The sequence below is a fragment of the Mustela putorius genome, unplaced genomic scaffold, assembly GCF_011764305.1.
Source record: "Mustela putorius furo isolate JIRA1106 unplaced genomic scaffold, ASM1176430v1.1 tig00003909_pilon_pilon_pilon, whole genome shotgun sequence".
Lineage (NCBI taxonomy): Eukaryota > Metazoa > Chordata > Mammalia > Carnivora > Mustelidae > Mustela > Mustela putorius.
Window position 1 is genome coordinate 7,483,591 of NW_025422057.1, and position 23,681 is coordinate 7,507,271.

Genomic DNA, 23,681 nt, shown 5'->3' on the forward strand with positions numbered 1-23,681 from the left:
TTTATTTGACAGACAGAGATCACAAGTAGGCAGAGAAGCTGGCAGAGAGAGAGGAGGAAGCAGGCTCCCCGCTGAGCAGAGAGCCCGATGCGGGGCTCAATCCCAGGACCCTGGGATCATGACCTGAGCTGAAGGCAGAGGCTTTAACCCACTGAGCCACCCAGGTGCCCCATGACCAGATATTTCTTTTTTCTTTTTCTTTTTTAGAAGATTTTATTTTTAAGCAATCTTTATATCCAAGATGGGGCTCCAACCCACAGCCCCGAGATCAAAAGTCAGATGTTCCACTGACTGAGCCAGCCTGGCACCCCTAGAGGGACCATAGATTTTGTTGACGACACCAAGTCACTTTTGAGAGTGAAAGAAGATTCAGAAACAATTACAGTTTTGTGTATTTTGAAAGTGTTTATTTCTTGACTGATGGATTGGTTTTATTATACTGGTGCTGTGAACGGTTCTGTTAGAAACAATTTTCAATAACATTCTTTCTAAAACAAAAAATTAACATATATTCATGTACAATAAAGTAAAATTTAAAAACACTGTTTATATTGATTATCTGAATATAAAAAATAACAAACACAGAATCAAGTACTTGAATCAGTATCTTAAGCCATGTCTCTTTTTTTAATTGACTTTTTAATTTTAATTCTAGCATTTAACATACAATGTTACATGAGTTTCAGGTGTACAATACAGTGAATCAACAACCCTATGCAATACTCAGTGTTCTTCATAAATGTACCCTTGATCCTCCTCACCCATCCCATCCGTTCCCCCACCAACCTCCCCTCTGGCAATCATCCTTTTGTTCTCTATAGTTAAGAGTCTCTTTCTTGGCTTCTTTCTCCCCCGCCCCTTGTTTATTTGTTTGTTTCTTAAATTCCACATATGAGTGAAATCATATGGTATTTGTCTTTCTGTGATGGACTTTTTTCACTTAGCATCACACTCTCTAGGTCCATCCATGTCTTTGCAAATGGCAAGATTTCATTCTTTTTTGTGTCTGAGTAATATTCCATTATATATACCTAATGGAATATTATATATATTATATATATATCCATTACACCACTTCTTTTTTTTTTTTTTTTTTTTAAAGATTTTATTTATTTATTTGACAGACAGAGATCACAAGTAGGCAGAGAGGCAGGCAGAGAGAGAGGAAGGGAAGCAGGCTCCCTGCTGAGCAGAGAGCCCGATGCGGGGCTCGATCTCAGGACCCTGAGATCATGACCTGAGCCGAAGGCAGAGGCCTTAACCCTCTGAGCCACCCAGGCGCCCCCATTACACCACTTCTTTATCCATTCATCAGTTGATGGACATTTGGTCTGCTTCCATAATTTGGCTATTGTAAAACACGTCCATCTTTAATATGTCAATGGGATTTTCCCCCCTTAATATGGTATCAGGATTTTTATGATTTTTTCACAAAATTTCCTGTAATCCTCAAAGTAACATTTTGTGGTTAGTTAATTTGAAATTATTGGCACCTTCAATCTACTCTTCATTGTAAGCTATAATATTTTTAATAGGGAAAATATCCTGTCTACAGTTGTTGAGACACCTAGTCAGCTGAGGACAAATGAAGGACACTCTCAATGCTGATTTTTTGGCATTAAAAAGTGAAAATCTTTCAGCCCCCAAATTTTACCAGGGACTTTATTTTTGCTTCCTTTCAGGGTAACTTTTTTTCAACAAACATTTTCATAAAACTAAACTCATCAAAAAATTGTGTTTATGATTCTTTTGAATGATTCTTTTTGAATTCTTTTTGCAACTTAGATGTTGCAAAATTATAGGCCTTTCCAGTTTCCTGCTCTTCTGGGACACAATGTAATTTTTTCTAATTAAAAATAGGGACTCCTTCAAAAGAGTCTTTTTACAAGTCAAGATATTCTGAAGTCCTCTTACAGAATCTCAGTATTGAGCTCTCATTAATTAATGTGTTCCACTTCTCTCTTAATTTTTAGGGATAAATTCCAATGTGTTTTCGCTTGCAAACTTTGCTTTCAATTAATGTAATTCTTTCAAAGCCTCCGCAACTGAAAGTTTATGTGTTGAATAATTTGATCAAGGTGCTCCGATTTTTGAACAACATGCATCCAAAATTAAGAAGACTTACTTGCGAAAAGATCAATATCATTGTAGAGCAGTTAGTTGACTTCAAAAGGTCCAAGTGTTCTAAAATCTGATAGATGGCAGACAGCACACAGTAAGCCGTGCTGAAAGATATTTTTGTTTGTTTGTTTTTCATTTTTATCAGCCTTGTCATAAAATGTTGACAGCTACAACTTCTACTTAAATTGGTAGAATATCACACTTTATTTGGATCCAATTATGAATTATATATGCATCATTACCAATTCCAAGTAAATCTCTGCTTCATAGGTTTCTTAATTTAGTAAGGATGCTGTTTTTGCCATGACACTGCCCTCCACCAAAAGTATATTTGATTATTATTGTAAAGACAAGCACTATTTAGCTTCAATGTCAACATCACAATAGTGTCCTAATAGTCTCAGATGATGCACAATTGAGGAAAATGTCCAAGAGCTTTATTCTGAGTCTATGACTTGGATGAAAAAAAATGGAAACATTATTGTAATTAATTGAAGCTCTATTAGAAGAATCTGATGACACCAAAATAAAACCCGCACCATATTCTTATTCGTATGGTTTTTCTGATGGAGCCAACATATAAACAGTGATAACTTCACTTTTTGTGCATGAACGTGAATGAATCTCACTTTTAATCAGGATGTAGAAAATGGCAAAAGACTGCTTCTTTTGAGGAAACAGAAAACACTGGATAAAAAATTATATATCTAAAAAAAGCTGTTGAAGAGCTATGGGTATAGAGAAGTTTATATGCCAGGGAGAGAGATCGATCATTTCTAGAAGAGCACTGACCGATGGCTGATTTTTTACCTGGGAAAGGTTAGCTAGATAGCATATGGGTGGACTGAGGAGGCAATTTGCTGTAGATAAAGATATTTTGCTGGAAAAAAACAAGCCAAACTTTTAATTACTGCACAGGCTGGCATAAGGGGTTGGAATTTTTAAGAATCCCAAATGCAAAACTAATTTCTGTCTGCTAATAAGCGGAGAAAGCTATGGCTGAGGGTGTCGCCAGAAAGCAGGGAGAACTCATGGCAGCATGGTGCCTGGTCCCAAAGCTGTGCTGGAAGGGGAGGCCTGATTTCAGCCACAAACATTCTGAAGCCAGAGGTAAGCTGAAATGAATTCAACTTGCAGTTGGGCTCCAACCAATCTCAACTCCTAACTGGGTCAAAGTGATCAACTTGTTAGCCTAGGTGCTCTATAGAGGAAAGGACATAAGTTACCCAAACTCATTTCTACTTCTCTTTAATACACTATGTCCAGACTTCAGTTTTTAAAAAGATAGGACCTACAAAGAAGCAGGAAGATAAGCCTCATAACCAAGAGGAAAAATAGTAAACAGAAGCAGTCCCACAAATGATCCAGATGTTGAAATGAACAGACAAGACCTTTAAAATACCTAATATAAATTTGTTTTTAAAAGTTAGGGGAAAAAACCAGGCACTATGTTTGAACAGTTGGAGAATTTTTGTAGAGAAATGGAAACTCTAAAGTAAAATCAAATTGGGATTTTGAAACTGAAAAAAAAAACCCAATGTGAAATGAATTAATTCGTTGGGCTTAATAGACTAAACAGAGCAGAATAAAGGATTGAGTGCTCAAGGACAGGCAGTAGAATTATTCTAACTGAAGCACAGAGGATAAAAAGAAAAAAACAAAAGAGAACAGAGTTTTAGAAGCAAAGCTATGTTATTTGGTGCACATATCTCATATATATTTTACTTATTATCTCTCATGTAACCTACTGACCCCACTGACTGGGTGGCCTGCCTGGAAGCTTTGTGTCTCTCACAGGTTATGGCACAGGTCACAGCACACCTGGCTGGTACACTAAGTGGCCTGAAAGAGCAGCAGACTAAGAAGCTTCTTCTACCACCTGAGATTGGAAGGCTATTCCTAACTTCTCATGTTCCTGTAGACTTTGTTTTATGAACAAGGGTCCTATTGTTGAAATGGAGGCATTAGGGACTGAAAGATGTTGTTACCCTCTTGATCGTCCTTGACTTATGGTCTCCGGAAACTCACTCTTCCTTCCTCCCTTCCTCTTTCCCTCCCTTTCTCCCTCTCTATTTCTTCTAAAGATTTTATCTATTTATTTGAGAGAGAGAGAGAGAGAGAGAGAGAGAATGAGCACAAGCAGGGGAGGGGAAGGGGTAGGAGAAGCAGACTTCCAGCTGGGCAGGGAGCCTGATATGGGGCTTGGTCCAGGACCCTGAGAACATGACCTGAGCTGAAGGTAGATGCTTAACCAACTGAGCCACCCAAGCACTTCCAGAAACTTTCTGATTCCCAATATTAAATTGTATGCTAGGGCTGCAATGACAAAGTACCACAGGCTGGGTGGCTTAAACAACAGAAATTTATTTTCTCACAGTTCTGGAGGCTGGTTCAAGTTCAAGATGTTAGCTGGGTTCGTTTCTTCTGAGGAGTCTCTCCTTAGCTTTGTAGGTCATCTTCTCCCTGTGTCTTCACATGGCCTTCCCTCTTATGTGTTTAATTTTTTCTTATTAGAAGACCAGTTATATTGGATTAGGACCCACTCTAATGATCTCATTTTAAATTAATTACTCCTTTCAAGGTCCCTGTCTTCAAATATAGCCATATTCTGAAATATTGGAGGTTAGGACTTCCACATATGAATTTTTAGGGGACTCAATTTAGTCCATAATACTCTGCACTCCAGTGTATTTTTTTCTGTACCTTTCTTTATCTGTATCTTCCTCCTGATACAGACATCATTCTACTTTGTCTTCTGGACATTTCTTTATCTGGCTAATCTCTTTTATTAGAATGTAGGCTCTTGGAGGCCATGGTGAGGGTCTGGTTTCTCTTGCATCTACACATCACCTAGCACACTGTTCAGACTTTATAGTTGTTTAAGAGAGAAGTCAAGAGAACAAAAATATGTTATTTCATCTCCTTATATCTCTATCTGTTCAAAATTTTTGTTCATTACCTTAATATTTCAGTTCTATTGATTACCTTTTATTTACTTAATTTTTTGTGAGAGAGAGAGAGAGAGAGAGAGCACAAGAGTGGGGGTGGGGGTGAAAGGGCAGAGAGAGAGAGAGAAAGAGAGAGAGAATCTTAAGCTGGCTCCACTCTCAGCATAGAGCCCAATGTGACATTTGATCTCATGACCCTGAGAGCATGACCTGAGCTGAAATCAAGAGTCAGCCACTTAAGCAACTGAGCCACCCAGCTGTCTCACTATTGGTTACCTTTTTATTCTTTAAAAAATTTTTTTTTAATATTTTTATTTTTTAGGTTATTTTTAAAATTTTATTTATTTATTTTTTTTTAAAAGATTTTATTTATTTATTTGACAGAGAGAGAGAGATCACAAGTAGGCAGAGAGGCAGGCAGAGAGAGAGGAGGAAGCAGGCACCCTGCTGAGCAGAGAGCCCGATGTGGGACTCGATCCCAGGACTCTGAGATCATGACCTGAGCCAAAGGCAGCGGCTTAACCCACTGAGCCACCCAGGCGCCCAAAATTTTAAACATTATCCATATACTTCTGGTGTTTTTTTTTTCTATCACCTTTATACAGATTTTTAACTGTCACTCATATAAGTGATAGTATTAGTGTTCTTCTGGTTTCTTTACAACTTTTCAAGTTTCTGTCAACCACACCACAATATCCACATTGTTAATACTTATGACATGTACATTCCATTCTTAAACATAATTAAGTGGTTCTTTATCTATGGATTAGTTATTAAAGAAGAAAAAGGATAAATACTAGAAGGAGAATATTTTAAGAGCCCGAGTGAAAAGAATTTTCTTTTGTTATTTTCTAATGATTGCTCAAACTTTGCTACATCTTAGTTTATAATTGATCATGACTTATTATTTTTTTCTTTCCTGGAATTTATAATTGCTTTTCTTTTCTTTTTAAGAAAAGAACTATATATCTCTATTATCTTTAAGGTTACCTGTCACTCAATGATACTGTTTATTAAAGTAAATGTTTTCTTCTTGAAGATTTTTTTTTTCTTCTCAGAGTTCTCTCATCTCCAGTTACAATTTGGACAGATTATTTCTAGTTTTACTGCCTAACTGTGACCTTGGACTTTTTCCTTGAACTCCTGGGATACCTACTCTTATTTTAGAGTTACCACGTCTTTTTTCTTGCTTGAATTTGTTTTTCATTTTGCTAGAAAATATCCTGAGACAATATTTTTTAAAACAAATATTTAGGATGTAAATTTTCTAAGTATTTTATACTGAAACTGCTTATTTTGTCCTTACATCAATTTAATAGTTTTTCAAAAGAAAATACAGAATTATAATTCTAGAACTTTATGTCTTTAATGAGAACTTTAGAGCATTGCTCTATTTTCTAGTTTTCAGTGTTGCTGGTGAGAAGTCACATGTCAATGTGATTGCAATTCCTTTGCAGATAATTTGTTTTTCTGTCTAGAAGCTTTTACAACCTTTGTCTTACACTTAGAATTCTAGTTTTCAGGAGAATGTGTCTGGGGGTGGGTCTTTTTTCACTCACTGTATTTTACTTTTGTCTGGAATTCTTAGTAAATGGATACAAGTCTTTTTATTTTTATTTATTTATTTATTTATTTTTTAAATTTTTTATTTTTTATAAACATATATTTTTATCCCCAGGGGTACAGGTCTGTGAATCACCAGGTTTACACACTTCACAGCACTCACCAAAGCACATACCCTCCCCAATGTCCATAATCCCACCCTCTTCTCCCAAACCCCCTCCCCCCAGCAACCCTCAGTTTGTTTTGTGAGATTAAGAGTCACTTATGGTTTGTCTCCCTCCCAATCCCATCTTGTTTCATTGATTCTTCTCCTACCCACTTAAGCCCCCATGTTGCATCACCACTTTCTCATATCAGGGAGATCATATGATAGTTGTCTTTCTCTGCTTGACTTATTTCGCTAAGCATGATACGCTCTAGTTCCATCCATGTTGTCGCAAATGGCAAGATTTCATTTCTTTTGATGGCTGCATAGTATTCCATTGTGTATATATACCACATCTTCTTGATCCATTCATCTGTTGATGGACATCTAGGTTATTTCCATAGTTTGGCTATTGTGGACATTGCTGCTATAAACATTAACGTAGTGATCCAAAGGGATACAAGTCTTTTTAGACTAATCATGTATGTTTTGTATTTTCCCTCATATTTTCTTCTGTCTTCTTGATTATATTCTGAGAGATCCCCTGAGCTTTATCTTTTTTTCCTATGGAATTTTTATTTTAGCATTAACACTTAAAAGAACTCATTCTTGTTCCATGTTTGCTCCATTTTAAGCATAGCCTGTTCTCTTTTAAGGAAAACATACCTTCCTGAATTCCACTAAGGACACTACTTTTTTAAGAATTCCTTTCTGTTCTTTGAATTTTGTTGCTTTGTTCATCTTGGTTCTTACCTTTTATGCTATTGGTATCCTTCGGTGCCTTGTTTGGTGGTCCCTATTTATTTAATATTTATTTATTTGAGAGAGAGAGCGAGAGAGAAGGGGGGAGGGGCAAAAGAAGAAGGAGAGAAGCAGATTCCCCATGACGCGGGAGCCCACTGCAGGCCTTGATCTCACAACACTGAGATCATGACCTGAGCTGAAATTACGAGTCTGACACTCAACTGACTGAGTCACCCAGATGCCACAGTGGTCCATATTTATGAAGGAGAATGAGGTGATGCACATTTGCAATTAGTGAGATTCATGAAGGCAGCTTCACTTTGCTGGGATTTCTGCTTGGACAGTTGGTTCCACCAACCTGAATATCTGAATATGTATATATTCCTTATAGAACTTGGGAATGTGAGTCTATTATTCATATAATTTATATATTTTCTTCATATATATATATATATATATATATATTACCACCCCCCACCTAGAATTTCCAGTCAATGCTAGCATTTCCCCCAGAATCTTCTCCTCAGAGTGGGAGTGGCCCTGGGAGCTCTTTGACCACTTGCTTTTACTTTGGTGTAAATAGGCCCGGAGTGGTCAGGCCAGGTCAGGCCCAGCACTCATCCACACCCCACCTTCCTCTGATATAGGGAGGGTTCAACATCATCAGATGAGGAGCTGGGGGTATAATGCCTGCGCTGGAATTAAGACGCTCGTGAAGCCAAGGGTATGGCATTGTGAGCGACAAGAACATGGACGCTTGAGAATGTGGGGATGGGAGGACGGAGAAGACTCGTGGGGTGGAGGGAGAGGGAGGCATGAAGTTGGCAGAAGGGTCATCACAGGAATGGAGACATGCATGCTGGGATCAGAGAGAGCTGCGCTGGGATTGGGGGATGTCTCCGGCACATGGAGAGGCTGAAGTGAGGCATGGGAGGATACGGGGACCAATCAACCTCCAGAAATAAGGGGAGAGGTAGGAGTGCAGTCCGAGCACTGCCCCCTTGGGGGCTGGGAAGGAAGAAGGAGAGCATGGAGTCTGGGTCTCTGCTTGCTCATTCATTCATTCATTCATTCATTCATCATGCTGACTGAATGTCTCTCATGTCTCAGTGTGGGCCAGGCTCTGAGGGGCACTGGAGGTGGTGGACAGGCTGGACTCTCACCCAGCACTGTCTCTTTCTTCATGACAGTGGCCCATGAGACACCCTCCGTGTTTAAACGAACAGTAGTCGCCCGCCTCGTCATTCATTCATTCATTCATTCATTCATTCATTCTGCTGACTGAATGTCTCTCATGTCTCAGTGTGGGCCAGGCTCTGAGGGGCACTGGAGGTGGTGGACAGGCTGGACTCTCACCCAGCACTGTCTCTTTCTTCATGACAGTGGCCCATGAGACACCCTCCGTGTTTAAACAAACAGTAGTTGCCCGCCTTGTTCTGTAGTAAAGGTTACGATGCCCCGACACATCTGTGAGCTCATTTGTTCCTGGCACTTACGTCTGAGTTGGAGCGTGGACTTGGGCGCTGCCCAGACTTGGGCATGACCTCAGTTCTGCTGAGTGACCTCAAGCCAGTTTCCTCATGAATAAAGCTGGGACAGGAACATTCTTGTTACATGATTTTTCTAAGCCTCAGGCGTGTCCACATGAAGTAGGATTGGGCCGCCACCTCGCAGGTAGCTGTGAGGATTTGTGCAGTGCCCTGTGGCCCAGCTTACAGTGGAGGAAATATACCAAGTGTTACGTGGCTTCCCTCTGTGTCACTGACAGACCCAGGTCCCATGGCTGTGGGTGGAGAAACTGGGACCCCCTGGATCTCAGTCTGGCTCTCTTTCTGTCTTGACAGGTAAGCTGGACAGAGCCACAGAATAGCCTGGACTCCCTGTGCTGTGTGACCCAAGTCCGTCCCTGTTCCTGTGTCCACAGGGCCTGTCTGCTTCCTGGTGAGAAGAGGACAGTGTGAAATCACCGTCTGAGACAGGAGCGTGACTAATGCCAGCACCTTCAGCGGACATGGGGAAAGGCTTTCCTCTGTGGCCGTGGCTGAGCCCTGATGGGTGGGGATGGGCTTATTCACAGGAAATGGGTGACCAAGGAAAGAACAGCAGAGTAGAAAAGCCGTCACCCAAGACAACCATCGTTGACTGCCAGTTCCAAGATCTGCAGACACGGGACGGCCCGTGGTCCCAGCACACTTGGCAAAATCCACCTTCTGTGGGCAGAAGCTCTGAGCAGCCCAGCTGGCCTTGACCACCCCATCCTACGGAGCTGGATGGCAGACCCACGTGTCCATTTTAGAGCCTCATGGCTACGCAGAGAAATGTGTGACCCTGAGCTTGCTGGCTTATTGAGTGTAGTTCTGACCCTGAACAGAAATGGATTTTGTGTCACTCCAGCTCATCTGGAATCAGGTCAGCTCCCTGCTGTCCCTGCCCCACTGGCTGTTCTGTCTGGTGCCTGCTGCACTCAGGGTGCAGGCCTCTTCTCTCCTGGGAGTCATGGCTCACCAGCATTTACAGCATCTTGCTTGCACATGGTACCCCCTCCCCACCGCCCCCTGCCAAGTCACTAGGTAGGCAAGCCAGGGGCATATTGTGTCCATTTTATAGTAGAGGTGGGCTCAGAAGGGTCCAAGCTTGACTTAACGCTCTTCTGCTGCCATCTTGAAATTTTAATAATCTTGTCTTTGAACTTGTGTTTTGCAAGTGAACTCTGATGGGATCTTGAAGCCCATGCAGGAGTGGAAGAGGTCCATTGACTCATGTGTCAATTTTTCCTTGCTGTCCTACCTGCGTACAGTGTTCTCGAAGCTCCATGAGCACAAAACTCCAGTGGGTCCCCAGAGGTACAGCAGCACTGCGAGACTCAGAGTGAGTACAATATGTGTGTGTTACGTTCAAGGACACCTGAGCAAGGGCATGGATGCCTCCAAAAGGCCACACTTTGCATTTGAACCAGAACTTGCTTAGAATGCAGAAAGAAGGGTAAGGTTCTAGGGAACATGAATGACCGAGAAACACTGTCTTATTCTTACTCAGGTTACTTCCCTGTGTCAGCCAGTCGCTTACTGGGAAAGTGAGGGCACAGAAGGGAGTAGACACACAGGCACCCAGGGTTCCCTTTCCTCCAGTCCCTCCTCACTCAGCAGGAGGGCAAAGGCACAGCGACGTAAAAAATGTCGAGTTAGTGCCGTGTTTCTACTGCTCTGGAAAGGACGAAAATACTTTTGCGTACAAACTGCAAAAAATGAAGTGTGTGATTTTGATGATTCCACATATGAGTTAAATGGTCTTATATTTGCATTTAAAACTGCCACTGCACAATGCAGTGTTGAATGGTGTAGTTAGAATGGCATTAAATAGCAAATAAAAACACCATGACAAGTGGAGATGGAGGGTATCGTGGAAGAAAGAAGCATGTTTGGTATTTTAGCAATTTTAATGGCACTTTCCTCCTGTTTTTTTGCACAAACATCCCACATTTTCGTGTTGAACAAGGGGCCTTGCAATCATAAAGACAGCCCTTGGTGGGGGGTAGGGAATGAGACAGAGAGGATGAGAAGCCTGTCGAGATCTTGGAGTTATTTGGGGGCAACCCCGGAGCAGACGGTGGTCTCTGAGGAATCTGGGGCAGGATCCACCTCGATGATGATGAAGATGATGGTGATAAGCCCACCGTGTTGCACCAAGCATGATACTTGCAGGGGCCCACTCATCTCCATGGCAACCTGGAGGCAGAGACAATTACTATCTACCCTGCAGAGGAAGAAAGCAAAACTCTGAGAACTGCTGCAGCCTGCCTGCATCTCTATCTGCCAAGTGCCTCAGCCAGGAGCCCTGGACCATCAGACCATTGTCACCACGTCTCCGTTCTCCCACCTGCAGGGGAGAACACACCTGATCCCTTGGCCTCTGTCTGATGACCTCAGGCTCCTTTTGGTAAGAAACAGCACCATTCATTTTCTTTCTTTATGAAAACTTTATGAGAGTAATACATGATGACTACTAATAAACCATTTAGAGAACACAAAAGTATTTTCAAGGTACTGGTAGAGAATGCCCTGTAGCCCCTCCGTGGCCCCACCCCTGTTCAGCATATATCCTTCTAGAACTTTCTCCATGCATGTATGTGTCAGGCTAATGATTGAGATGGCGCTTCCTCCTCAGTCCTGGGTTTTCCTGCCTCCAGATCTGTAAGGCAGCCAAGCAGGGGTTTGTAAACAGCTTCTGGGCTGCAGGGCCCGGAGTAGAAGATGCTGGACAGAGAAACAGAACCTGGGTATGTGTTTTGAAAGCCAGGAAGTCAGGAGCGGCGGGACTGGGTGTCCCACAGTGGTGGTGTTCTGAAGGTAGACATGGACCCACCTGGGTTAGGGTTTATAAATAGCAGAAACCTGTTCCCCTTCTCAAACATCTCCTGGGGAAGCCATGGTAGGGGAAAGATCTCAGAGCTGCATCACAGATGTCCAGGGACCCCATGCTTAGGCACGGTGTGTCTCCATGGCATGTCTCCACCTTCACACAACCACAGGGGTGGGCCACAGGCCCCAAGAAGGGCTGCTGTGGCCCGAAGACCCAAGACCCCCTCTGTGAATTTCCTGGAGGTCTTGTTTGACCACCCAACACATTGGATCACTTCCCCTCCTTTTGAGTGAGGGTTCCAAGACAGGTTTGTGTTGGTTTAGGACAAATTAATAAATGTGACATCTTAATGTCCAAGTGTAATAGTGATATTGACCTGAATGATCCTGAGGTCCCTGCCAACCCTGGCTTCTTGGCAGGCCCTATCTGGGATCGACTCTTGCCCTGGGAAGCCAAAGGTGCCTCCTGCTCACGGCCCCATGTGTGGCTGTCTGCCTAAGGTGCTGCCCTAGTGGGAGGGGCGCTGGCCCCACTGCTCATGAGGCTACACATGGCTGTCTTGATGGGGTTCCAAAAAAGGAGATCTGGTAGCAGCTTCTTAGAGGTTATGATTCCCTCTTGTTGCAGAGAAGACCCCCTCGCCCTTTGGTGACAAGTGGGCTGCCTGCGGGTCTCTGAGGTGCTTACCTAGTGGTGCCACAGGGTCTGATTCAGGGAGCTGGTCATTTCCCAGGGCTCCTCCCAGAGAACCCCCTGGCCAAGCCAATGGCCACATGCTGGCATCTGAACCCAGGCTCATCTGGCTCCTGGGTCTAAGCTCTTGAGGGGCAAGAGACAGGTGTACGCAGGCAGATATTCTGGGAAACTGAGCCCCTGGGACTTCTCTCCAGAAGGGGGCTTTTGTCACCACCTGGCACGTGGATGGGGGAGTCCTCCTCACAATCTGAGGCCAGCCTCCCTTTCCTGTCACCTCATACAAGACCAGCCCCTCTTGGGCTCCCAGCAAGGCTGTGACTCATGCTTAATGGGATCACCATGGGGAGGCAGAAATAGCATAGTTCTGGCAGACCTCAGTTTCTTTTTTTGGAGAATGGCGGCTGGACTTGATTGTCCCTTCACTCCCTGTCCAGATGAGTCTCACAAAGCTGCTTCCCTAGGGCCAGGCCGAACGGCCAGGTTTCTGTATTAATCCAGGTGAGAAGCCATTCAGAGGGTTTCACCAAAACGCACCCCAGATCCACCTGGGCTTGGAGGAGCCCTGGTACCTGCCTGCTGGGAGGCGTGTGAGCATTCCACCTCTCGCGGCCAGGAGCCAACTTTGCTGGCAGCACCGAGGGGCTGACGTCCCGGTCAACTTTCTAGAGCACCAATTTACTGGATGCATCAATCTAGCAGATGGTAACTAGTTTAAAACAGCATTTTATTAAAACAAACTAAGATAGGATGAATTAAACATAAAGTCAGCAGGAACCCAGAAGATCAAAGAAGAGCTATCGCAGAAATTTCACATTTGCAGAAAGTTGCTCCGAGTTACTGCTCCCGGGAGCCCAGAATGAAGTTTACGCTCCTCTGCCTGGGGTGCCCCAGCACCGGGGAGGGGGGGATGATCACCAGCTCCTGCCCAGAACTCCAGAATTTGCAGTGAGGGCACGTTTTGATCTCCCTGCATCCAATGTACCCAGGGTGGTGAAAAGGCAGTTTGAATGAATGACCTTTATCCACATTCCACAGCAAGAGAGCGTAAGCCCTCAGGGTCACGGGGAGCCACACTTAGCTCAGATGAAACCCACGCCTTCTGACATGCTACCAACCTTTCTCCTCTCTGGTTCTATATTCTGGGAGGCCACGTGGCTGCCTGGCAGACTTCTTGAGGGAAGTTGTGATTTGCTGGACAGCAGCATCCCTGGCTGGGGATGAAGCTTGATTTTTGTCCCTATAGCAGAGTGGGAGAAGGTGGTCTGCTGACCTTTGTTCAAGGACATTGCCGTCTGAGTACGAATGGGATGGTGGCGGGTGCCACAGGGTTTCTCTTTGCTAAAGGAATGTCCTGACTTCCTTTCTCTCATCTGTACCAGGACTCACATGTGCATTTGGGAAGGAGTCTTGTGAGCAACTGGTCCAGCCTCGGTCCCTCCGACACAGCATCTTGTCCCTGTCCCAGGTTCCCACCTGCTCTACACATTGCTCCGGGGGTATGGAGGAAAAGGCGGTGGCTGGGATGGTTCCAGAAGAAGGTCACCCATGGAGTCTCACTTTTCCTCTGGGGATCGGGGCAAGGAGGCTTTTGTTGGTGTTTGGTTGCCTCAGGTTATATGTGGGGAAATCAGTGCATTATTCACATGGGGACCTGAATTTGTTCTTTCCTCCAGGCTTGGGTTGAGGTGACCTGTATGGGCAGCTCCCCTCTCTTCCCTGTCTCTCTTAGACCTCATGCTTCTCTACTCACTAGAACACGGCTGCAGCAGATGCTTCTCTACTCACTAGAACACGGCTGCAGCAGATGCTTCTCTACTCACTAGAACACGGCTGCAGCAGATGCTTCTCTACTCACTAGAACACGGCTGCAGCAGATGCTTCTCTATTCACTAGAACACGGCTGCAGCAGATGCTTCTCTACTCACTAGAACACGGCTGCATGCTTCTCTACTCACTAGAACACGGCTGCAGCAGATGCTTCTCTACTCACTAGAACACGGCTGCAGCAGATGCTTCTCTATTCACTAGAACACGGCTGCAGCAGATGCTTCTCTACTCACTAGAACACGGCTGCAGCAGATGCTTCTCTATTCACTAGAACACGGCTGCAGCAGATGCTTCTCTACTCACTAGAACACAGCTGCAGCAGACTTCTGGTGGGGCTGTGGTGGTAGGAGGAGAGCTCTTCCCAAGCCTCTGGGGGGTTGTCAGCACATGAGCTGTGACCACACCCTTGTTGGGAGAAGCATCAGCTCCTTATCCTTATAAGTGGCAGCTATTAAAAACCATGATCTTAGAAAAGCAAAATTAATGCTGGCAGCTAATAGGGAGGGCTCATTGTAAGCCAGTTCCCACGACTGGTCCTTCTCGGCATTGGCACTTCACAATGGTTTTATGATAAGTTGTAATCAGTCCCATTTTACAGGTGCAAAAAGCAAGGCTTACCACGGCCTCTTCACTGTCATGTGTCAAACCCTAAGCCCTTTTCTATGAAGCTCTGCAGGAATCATTCCATTTTCATCTCTTAATGACCTTCCAGGTGAGTACTGTGGTGATGTCATCCTATAGGTGGGGATACTGGGGCTCAGAAAGGTTCAGTGGTTTGCCTTAGTTACACAGCTAGTGGTGGGTCAGGCCCTAGAACTCTGGCCGTCTGACCCCGGAGCCATTGCTCTTTATCGCTGGGCTGGTGGGATGCCCTGGGGAAGGAATATTCTTGCAATCAAGGGGCCAAAACCCAAGATCACAAGACCGGGGTGAGGCCCAGGCCATGGTTCCATCATCCACCCTCCACTGGTCATGGATTAGAGGTCACATCCTCACTGCTTAGGAAAGGCTGAGCCACCACCTCGTGGTGGGCAGTGCATGAGGCCGTGCTAGGTACTCAATCCGCCTGTGCATGCATGGCTGGGGCTTGGCTGTGAGTCTGTGGCTTCCTGTTGAGTTGGAAAGCCATGTCTGGGCTTCTCCCTAGGCCACCAAAAAAGCTCAATACCCTGGGCAAGCTGATTTTTCTATAATTAAATTGCTACATTGTCATCCTTTCAACAAAAATGACATATTAGCATTTCCCTGTTCTCTTAGAAATTCATCACACACCTAGGAAATACCGAGAAAGCTAAAAGCTCTCAGAGCCCTTTTGTTTTGCAAGTCAATTCATTGCTTCCTTCATCAAATGTCCTTGCTTGGGGGCTGGGGGTTCCCCAGGCCTGTCCTCAGGGATCTCATATTCTACAAGGCAGATGTAGAAGTATTTTGGGCAGCTCTAAAACTGTACTTGTATTGATTGATTGACTTATTAACTCATTCAATGAATATTTATTGAGGATCTATTATGTGTAGGAAATTGATACTTAAATTATTCATATTTTGCATTTCTTTATTGGTTTTAGAATTGTAAAGTGCCTTGTGATATGTTCTATAAAAACCCAACAGGCTTGTGACCTTGTTCACTTCTAGAATAAAGATCATCTTCTACAAATCAGAAGTTAGACTACGGGTTTGAGCATGCTTCCTACGTCATGTTTTTGAGTGAGAGTGAGTAGTATCCTGGTGTTTCTCCCCCTGGCTGTGAGTTAACACCATCTGGGTTGGGGAGGTTTAAAAAGGGTCCATGCCACTGTCTGGGCCTTAGACCTATAGTTTCTGATTTGACAGAGTTGAGGTGGGGGTCTGGGAGAAAGCTGTTTTGTGAGACTCCCCATGTGAATTTCCTGTGCAGCCATATTTGGAACCCTTGGTTGCTACCAGTAGTTCCTAAACTTTGCTGCATATTAGAATCTCTCCTGGAAAGATTTAAAAGTTCCCATGCCCTGGCTGCAACCAGTCTGCTGAATCAGAACATCTGGGGGTGTCACCCAGCCACCGATATATGCTAAAACTCCCCAGAAAGTTCCAATGTGCAGCCAAGACTGAGAGCCACTGGTCTCCTCCAATTTTATTTTATTTTTAAAATTTAATTAATTAATTAATTAATTAATTTGCGAGAGGGAGCATGAGTGAGAGGGAGAGGGGGAGAGAAACTCAAACAGACTGTGCTGTGCACAGAGCCCGATGTGGGGTTTGATCCCCTGAGTGCAAGATGATGACCTGATCTGAAACCACAAGTTAGTTGCTCAACTGCCTGAGCCACCTGGGCACCCCAGTCTGCTCCTATTTTACATTCACAGATGGGCCGGGGATGGTATCACAGAGCCTGGGAGATTGGAGCTGGGTATTGAAGGAGGGATAAGAGTTTGCTAGGATAGTCTAGAAGAAGATGGGACATTTGCAGGTGGAGAAGCCAGCCTGTGCAAAGGCAGCAGAACAGGAAGGAGAGTGGAGGACGTGAGATGCAGTGGGACTAGGGCGGCATCAGGGAGGTTGAGCAGGTGGGAAGAGAGCATCCTGCAAGCCAGACTCGTGAGCCTCTGCCTGAGGAGTCCCGGTAAGTAGGAAGTAGGAAGTGATTGGACCTGTTTGTGTTGTGAACATCGTTGTTGGTGATGGAAGTCTTGGAGGGAAGGCTGGAGATGGGGAGACCAACAAGGAATTTGTTTCAAAAGCCTCAATGAAAGTTAGGGAGGCCCCAGGCCAAGGTAGTAGCCAGAGGGTGAAGGAGAACAGGCTTTCTGGAGACACTCCCAAGGGGTTGGGTGGGTTTGAAATGTGTCTGCGAGTTCTAGAATGTTCTTCCCAGGGAGAGGTGGCATTGATCTCCCCTCCCCCTTGAAGTGTGAGGACAATATTTTAATGAGGAGCTGCTGCAAACTGTCAAGGGGGCGTGCAGAGCTTTTTGAAGATGGGGCAGAGGTGTGCTCATCTAACTTGATGATTTGGGGAGGGACATGGGCCACCATGGAGCTCCCATACCCTTTGGGCACCTCCAGCCAGTAGCCCACAGGCACATATGATCCCACAGGTCCGAAGTGAGTTAGAGGCATGGGGGTATCTCTCACTCTCCCTTCTTCCTCACCCTTGTATCTGGCTGGTCGCAAGGCCCAGGGTCCATCTCTTCCAGTGACCACAGCAATGGTGATTTGCTTTCCTCTATGGACTGGATTCTGCAGGCCAGGAGTCCAGGTGGGAGAGCTTGTCTCTGCTTCACAGCATCTGGAGCTTCAGCTGTGAAGACTCAAGGCTGAAGTGTAGAATCATCTAGAAGGCATCTTCACTTATATGTCTGGCAAGTGATGCTAAAGTTATCCAGGACCTCAACTGCTTCCGTTGGATGGAGCACAACATGTCATCATGGACATGTGGCCTCTTCCATGGCCTGGGCTTTTCCAGCATGGCAGCTGCAGGGGAGTCAGATTTTTCTCAATGGACACTCAGGGCTCCAGAGGTGAGTGTCCTAAGAGAACCAGGCCCTAGCTCCCGAAGTAATGCACTGTCCCATCCATGGCATTCTGGTTCCTGGAAGGGTGGCCCAAATTCAGACAAGTGAGGCAGCAGCTCCTATGTGGCTGGTTCCCATGGTTCCCATGGTCCTTGTGGTTCCTTTGGTGCCTGTGGCCTCTGTAGTCCCCATGGTTCCCATGGTCTCTGTGCTCCCTGTTGTCCCCATAGTCTCCGTGGTCTTATGGTCTCTGTGGCCCCTCTGGTCTCCATGGTTCCCATAGCTTCCATTGTCCCTGTGGTTCCTGTGGTGCCACAGTTCCCATGGTCTCTGAGGTCCCCATGGTTCCCATGGTCTCTGTGGTTCCTGTGACTGAAGCCCAACCAGACCCAGGGTGGAAAGGTCTTCTGGTTGCTGGTGGTGTCTAAGGGCCAGCCAGAGAGCTTTGGGGAAACTTTCCAGGTAGGTTCTTCTCAGAGCAGGGAGGAGCCAGACGGGGCTGTGTGCTGGGAAGGAGACCAGACCCAGGACCAGCCGCTCAGCCTCTCCATCCAGCCTTTTGACCCAAGGCCATTTTGAAGGGGCCTAAAAACCAAGACCTTAAATTACTCAGCTTTCTTTTTATTACCAAGAAAGATACAAAGTAAAATCCTCACCTGACCCTACGGCTTACCTTGGGGTGGTGTCTGGGGATAGAGTGGGGGGGGTCAGAGAGGGGGCTGGCGTCCACGTGGACTGGGGGCCGAGAGCTGGGTGCAGCCGCTCATGGACCACATCCAACCAGCAGATCCAAGCCCGGCTTTGCCTCTCAGGGGTATGTTGTGTGTGTGTGAGTGCGTGAGAGTGTGTATGTCTACATATATATGTGTGTCGGTGTGTGTATATGTTTTTGTGTATTCTGTGGGTCAGTGTCTGTGCATGGGTGTAGGTCGCGTGTGTGCATGCATGTCCGATTCTCAGTGTCGTGTGTGCATACGTGGCTGCGGGTGTCAGAGTGTGTACACGTGCATGTGTGTGCATGTGTGCAGCTTCTCCAAACTCCCCCAGGAGTCCCAACGTGCTAAGCTGAGTTCTGTGCTCTGTGCTTTGCATGGTGATGGTTGGTGAGTACTGTGTCATTCTCATGATGGCGTTCGGTGTGCAAACCCCTGTCATCCTCGCCGCCCGGGTGTGCCAGCGGGGGTCCAGCGGAGCTCAGGAGCTCCTTAACCTTTTCTGATCTCGGGGAGGCTGATCTGGGCTGTTGGACTCCAGAGCGCGATGCTTAGCCTGGCTGACTCACGAAGCCAGTGATGGCCTGCTCCCCAGGAAGGACCCCTGGACAATACTCCAGGCCGAAGAGCCGGGCCTTTGATCCACATTCCAATCCCGGGATCCTGCCTCAGCTGGCATCTCTGCCCGAAGCCTCCCCGTCCCCCTAGGGGACCGTCTGGACAGATTGATAAACTCAGCACCATGAGGGCCACCTTGGGACTGCCGAGGAGCTGAATAAAGCAAAGCCTTCCACTGGCTTCATGCTAGGGTTGATGGCCCGCCACTCTCGGGGCCTAGGCAGCGGGCAGCAGGTAGTCTTTGTGGTTGCAGAATCCGGCAACCCGGCTCTGAGCCAGGCCTCGGTGTCCCTTCACAGCGGACACACCTGGGTCAGCAGAGCGAGATGGAGAGGACAGTCGATTCCAAGATGTCACTTTGCTTCTGAAATATGCTGATTTAAAAGAATCACAGAGAGCGGTTTATTTATTGCCCAAGTCATTTCAAATGGAATTAGGCACTGACATCAAATTTGCTATGGCTTCTTTTTTAACCACCTCCAGAGCACGAAGTTTGCATTAACTCTGTGTTCACGCAGAAAACCAGGCTCGTAGAGAAAGCTAGGTCCAGACGGGACTCTGAGTCATGCAATGAATTCAACCTGCTCATTTATTACTATCAATATGGCATGAATATATCATAACACAGTAGGAGTCGACAGCCCCTCACCTTACTGGAGCACTTCTAGTTGTAGTGTGGGGGTCGATTCTCCCAGTGGTTCTGAGATCAGGAAGGGCAGGTTCATCAGCCCCAAGCTGCAGAGAAGGAAGCGGGCGCTTGGACATTGGGGGACCCGGCTGGTTTGCACAGCCGAGAATGGGGGCTGCCATCCCCCCAGGACAGCCTGCTCCAAATCCAAGACACCTTCTCTAATCAGAGGATAACACTCATGATCATGGAGATCGTCCTAGACGGTTATATTCCGTGGCCAGGATCAAGAGTGGGGTGTGAGTTTGGGCACCAAACCCCACACCGAACTCTCCCCACCAGTGCTATTGCGAGTATTGGGGCATGAGGGGTAGGGCTGCTCGAGAGAAAGGGGATACCAGCTTAAAGCTGCATTTCAGATGGACTGGGAAATACAGCATGCACCATACTTAAAGATTTATTTGTTGTTTATCTAAAATGGAAATTTCACCAGGCATCTTGTGTTGGTTCGTGTTTGCTAACTCTGGCACCCTGAGGTCAGGGGTGGGGCATGTCCTCTTGCTACTTGTTCCCTCCCAATCTCTGGAAACTTCCTCTGTCCTGGCCACTGGGCCCCATTTTCTAGGGAGACATGGACCCTCCACTTCTCGGGGAGGATGACATGACTGCTGAGGGGAAGCTGAGGGGCCGCCGAGAGGCTTTACAGATGGATGTGGATTCAGCTTTTGTGGCCACGGCTTGGCCGGCCCCCACTTTGCCGTTGGGTCAGCAGCCTGGCCATTTGGAGAGAAGTCAGGTAAGGCCTGGCTTAGCCTTGAGCACATCCCTTCACTTCTCCATGCCTGGTTTCCTCATCTGCAAGAAGAGGGTGATCACGGCACCTGCTCTCCCAGGGTTGCACTGGGGAGCAGACGTGCCGGTATTAGAAACGCTCTCGGCAGGTGCCTGGAAACCTTGTTCGGTAGCACGAACCCCATGGGACCAGCCCGGATGCCCTGACTGCAGAGCTGGGAGAGGAGTGGAATGCGGAGAATGGAACCCAGAGTCCCAGCCGGCTCGGGAGGGGTGGGCAAATTGAGGAATGACAGATGGTGCAGGATTACTGGGAACACATACTTGTCTTCGCTCCGGAGACATTAATTATATGTATTTTAAAAGAACCGTGATACCAGCTGTTTACCTGCTTCCTAGAATTCTGGGTTTGGAGGGCTCTCTGTAAGGCTGGTGGCCGGGCTCTCCTCTGAGTCCAGGTGGGGCTCAGTCTCATGACCCTGAGATCATGACCCGAGCCAAAATCGAGAGTCGGAGGCCTCACCGACCGAGCCACTTGGGCGCCCCACGTTGGTTTTATTATTATTCCCACTTACAAGTCAGGGAGCGTAAGTGACTTCCTCAAGGTCATAGTCAGCACGCGGTGGAAATGGAACTCAAAGCCAGGCCCTCTTGCTCTAAGGGTAGAGCCAATCCGTAAGCCACATAGATCAACCTTCTGGTTTTGCACTAGGGGCCTCCTGAAGACAGAGCCTTCCAATCCCAAACCAATAATTATTCCAATCAAAGCCTTCTCTGAGCATCAACTCCAGACCAGGTTCTGGGATGAATTCGAATTCAGACTCAGTTCCTGCCTGTACGCTAGGAGGGAGACAGGTATAAGCAGCGGGTGGTGGGCACCATGGGCATCCAGGGGGTGAGTAGCAGGCAGGTCACAGAGGCCCCTGCCCCCAGCCAGACTAGCAAGGGGTCATCTCGCATTACAGCTGCCTCTGGTCTAATGTCCACTGCCCTCTCCCAGCTTCTCCTTAGCCCTGAAGGCCAGCGCGGACTTGCTCACCCCTGTTTCCCAACCACCTCCCTGTCCTGCTCATGCCCCAGCAGCTTCCCAGAACAGCCCCATCCAGGGTGGGCCGCCGTGCCTCTGGGTAGCACTTGAACTTCATTCCTCTCTCTTTGTTCCTATTTCCTGACCAAGGTAGTGTGATCATCTTTTATTTTTTTTTTTTAAGATTTAATTTATTTGACAGACAGAGATCACAAGTAGGTAGAGAGACAGGCAGAGAGGGAGGGGGAAGCAGGCTCCCTGCTGAACAGAGAGCCCGGTGTGGAACTCGATCTCAGGACCCTGGGATCATGACCTGAGCGGAAGGCAGAGGCTTTAACCCACTGAGCCACCGAGGTGCCCTGTGATCATCTTGAATGAGACATTTAATCCGCGGCCCAGAAGCCCACACCCGGAGTAGCAGAACCACCAATAATCAGGAGATTTATTGCATCACTTCTGGGGCTCCCGGAAAGAACGAGCCCCTCCTGGGAAGCCGAGCAGCAGGTGAGCCGCTCAAGCTTCACGGGTCCGGACGACGAGAGCCTCTGCGGCCTGTCTCGGCGTCTTCCTTGGGGGCTGGCAGAGCTGTCTGGTTGGCTGCCGTATTTTTGAACGTCTTCGATGCTTCTCCGCTTCTGGCTGTCAGAATCTGACACGTTCCATCTCGAAGCTGAAGTCGGCAATCATCTAAGTTCTTGGGAGCCAGACACGGTGGGGAATGTAGGGGAGCATAATTCTATTTCGAGATGGATTGTGAGCTTGCAAATACGAGGAGAGCTTCATTTTGTTTTTTAACACAGATTAGAGAGGAAAGCTGGTTACCCTGGAGTATTTCACTGACTCACAAACAGCCATGCACTGTATGTTCATTCAGCAGCAGTTGGCTGAGCACCTACTATGTGCCAGGCTCCGTGCCAGGCCACGGAGACTGAGACAGGCTGTTATCAGTGCCTCCCTGGAGGGCCTCAGCCCTACCTACGAGCATCCCTGGGAGGCCCACACTTGCCAGGGCCAGCAGGGCCCTTCCTGGGGCTCTAACGTTGGGTGCAGTAGGATCAGCTGGAGGAAATGATTCAGCAACGGGCTTGGAGGACCGCACACAACCCACATGCTGAGCGTCATCTGTTCCCCCCAGGAAGAGGTTAAGAGAGGTCGAGAGTCTGGATGGAAACCCCTCCCCTTGCCACTTCCTGGCCGGGTGACCCTGGGCCAGTTGCTTAACGTCAGCTTCTTGAGGAGAGCAGGGCAAGCCGTCACACACCCTGGTGAAGGTGTTGTGGGTACCAGTGGGGGTCCCGCGATGCTGTCCTTGTCTGGAGCTGGGACACGGGCACCTGTGGGGTGTAGCCGGAAGGGGATGCGATGCCGTGGGCTGAATCTGAAGGAAGGAGAAGCGGCTCCCACTCGCCTCATCTTTTTCTGCTCGGTGCCCCAGGGCCGGGAGAGGCAGGACAGAGGGGCTGAGGGTGGGGGCAAGCTGTGCAGGGATACAGAGCTGGTATCTCAGTCTGCTGCTTGTTTGTTGATTTAAAGGAGCAATGACTCCTGTCTGCAGGACGCTCTGGGTGAATGTTTCGTTCAGAATGTTTCTGCCCACCGCCCTGGGCAGAAAGGCTGACCCTGAGCTCTAAACTTCATCCTACTGGGCTCTGCTTGTGGTCATTTTCCAAATGGGCGGCCTTACCTCTCTTGCCTTGGACTGCATTTTCCTGCTGGCTTCCCAGAGTGGGGCTGAAGTCCGGGGGAACAGAGACTGAGGTGTCCTTGAGATCGTGGTTAGCGACAGCAGGATGACTGAATGAATACGCAGTTGGGAATCTCAGGACCTTCTTCCTCATTACCCAGACTGGGGTGACTCATCGGCCAAGCCCTCCCCTCATCCCAGGAAGACCTGCTCAGACCATAGCAGGGCCTGTGTGGCCAGTGTGGCTCCGTCCAGGGAAGAGAGACGTCCAGGAAAGAGAGCTTTGTCATTCTAATGAAATCCTTTGTAGGGACATTCACATCATC

The 23,681-nt window shown here is 47.1% G+C and overlaps 2 long non-coding RNA genes across 6 annotated transcripts in view; one reads left to right on the forward strand and one right to left on the reverse strand.

The window, feature by feature from the left end:
- LOC123388693 overlaps positions 1-21,904 on the forward strand; it is a 33,486-nt gene extending 11,582 nt beyond the window's left edge. Inside the window, exons 2-8 of one of the 5 annotated variants that reach the window (XR_006603188.1) lie at positions 9,366-9,930; positions 10,319-10,389; positions 11,281-11,457; positions 13,956-15,115; positions 16,036-16,113; positions 16,850-17,002; positions 17,625-21,904. This is a non-coding gene — a long non-coding RNA (uncharacterized LOC123388693). Of the gene's footprint in view, positions 1-9,365; positions 11,458-13,955; positions 15,116-16,035; positions 16,114-16,849; positions 17,003-17,624 lie in introns of all 5 variants that reach the window. The other 4 variants (XR_006603189.1, XR_006603187.1, XR_006603186.1 and 1 more) reach the window with 4 other exon arrangements.
- Positions 21,905-22,095: 191 nt separating this feature from the next.
- On the reverse strand, positions 22,096-23,470 carry LOC123388694. The gene is made up of 2 exons (XR_006603190.1): positions 23,356-23,470; positions 22,096-23,005 (listed from the first exon to the last, which is right to left on the reverse strand). It is a non-coding gene; the product is annotated as an uncharacterized LOC123388694 (long non-coding RNA).
- Between the last annotated feature and the right edge of the window lie 211 nt (positions 23,471-23,681).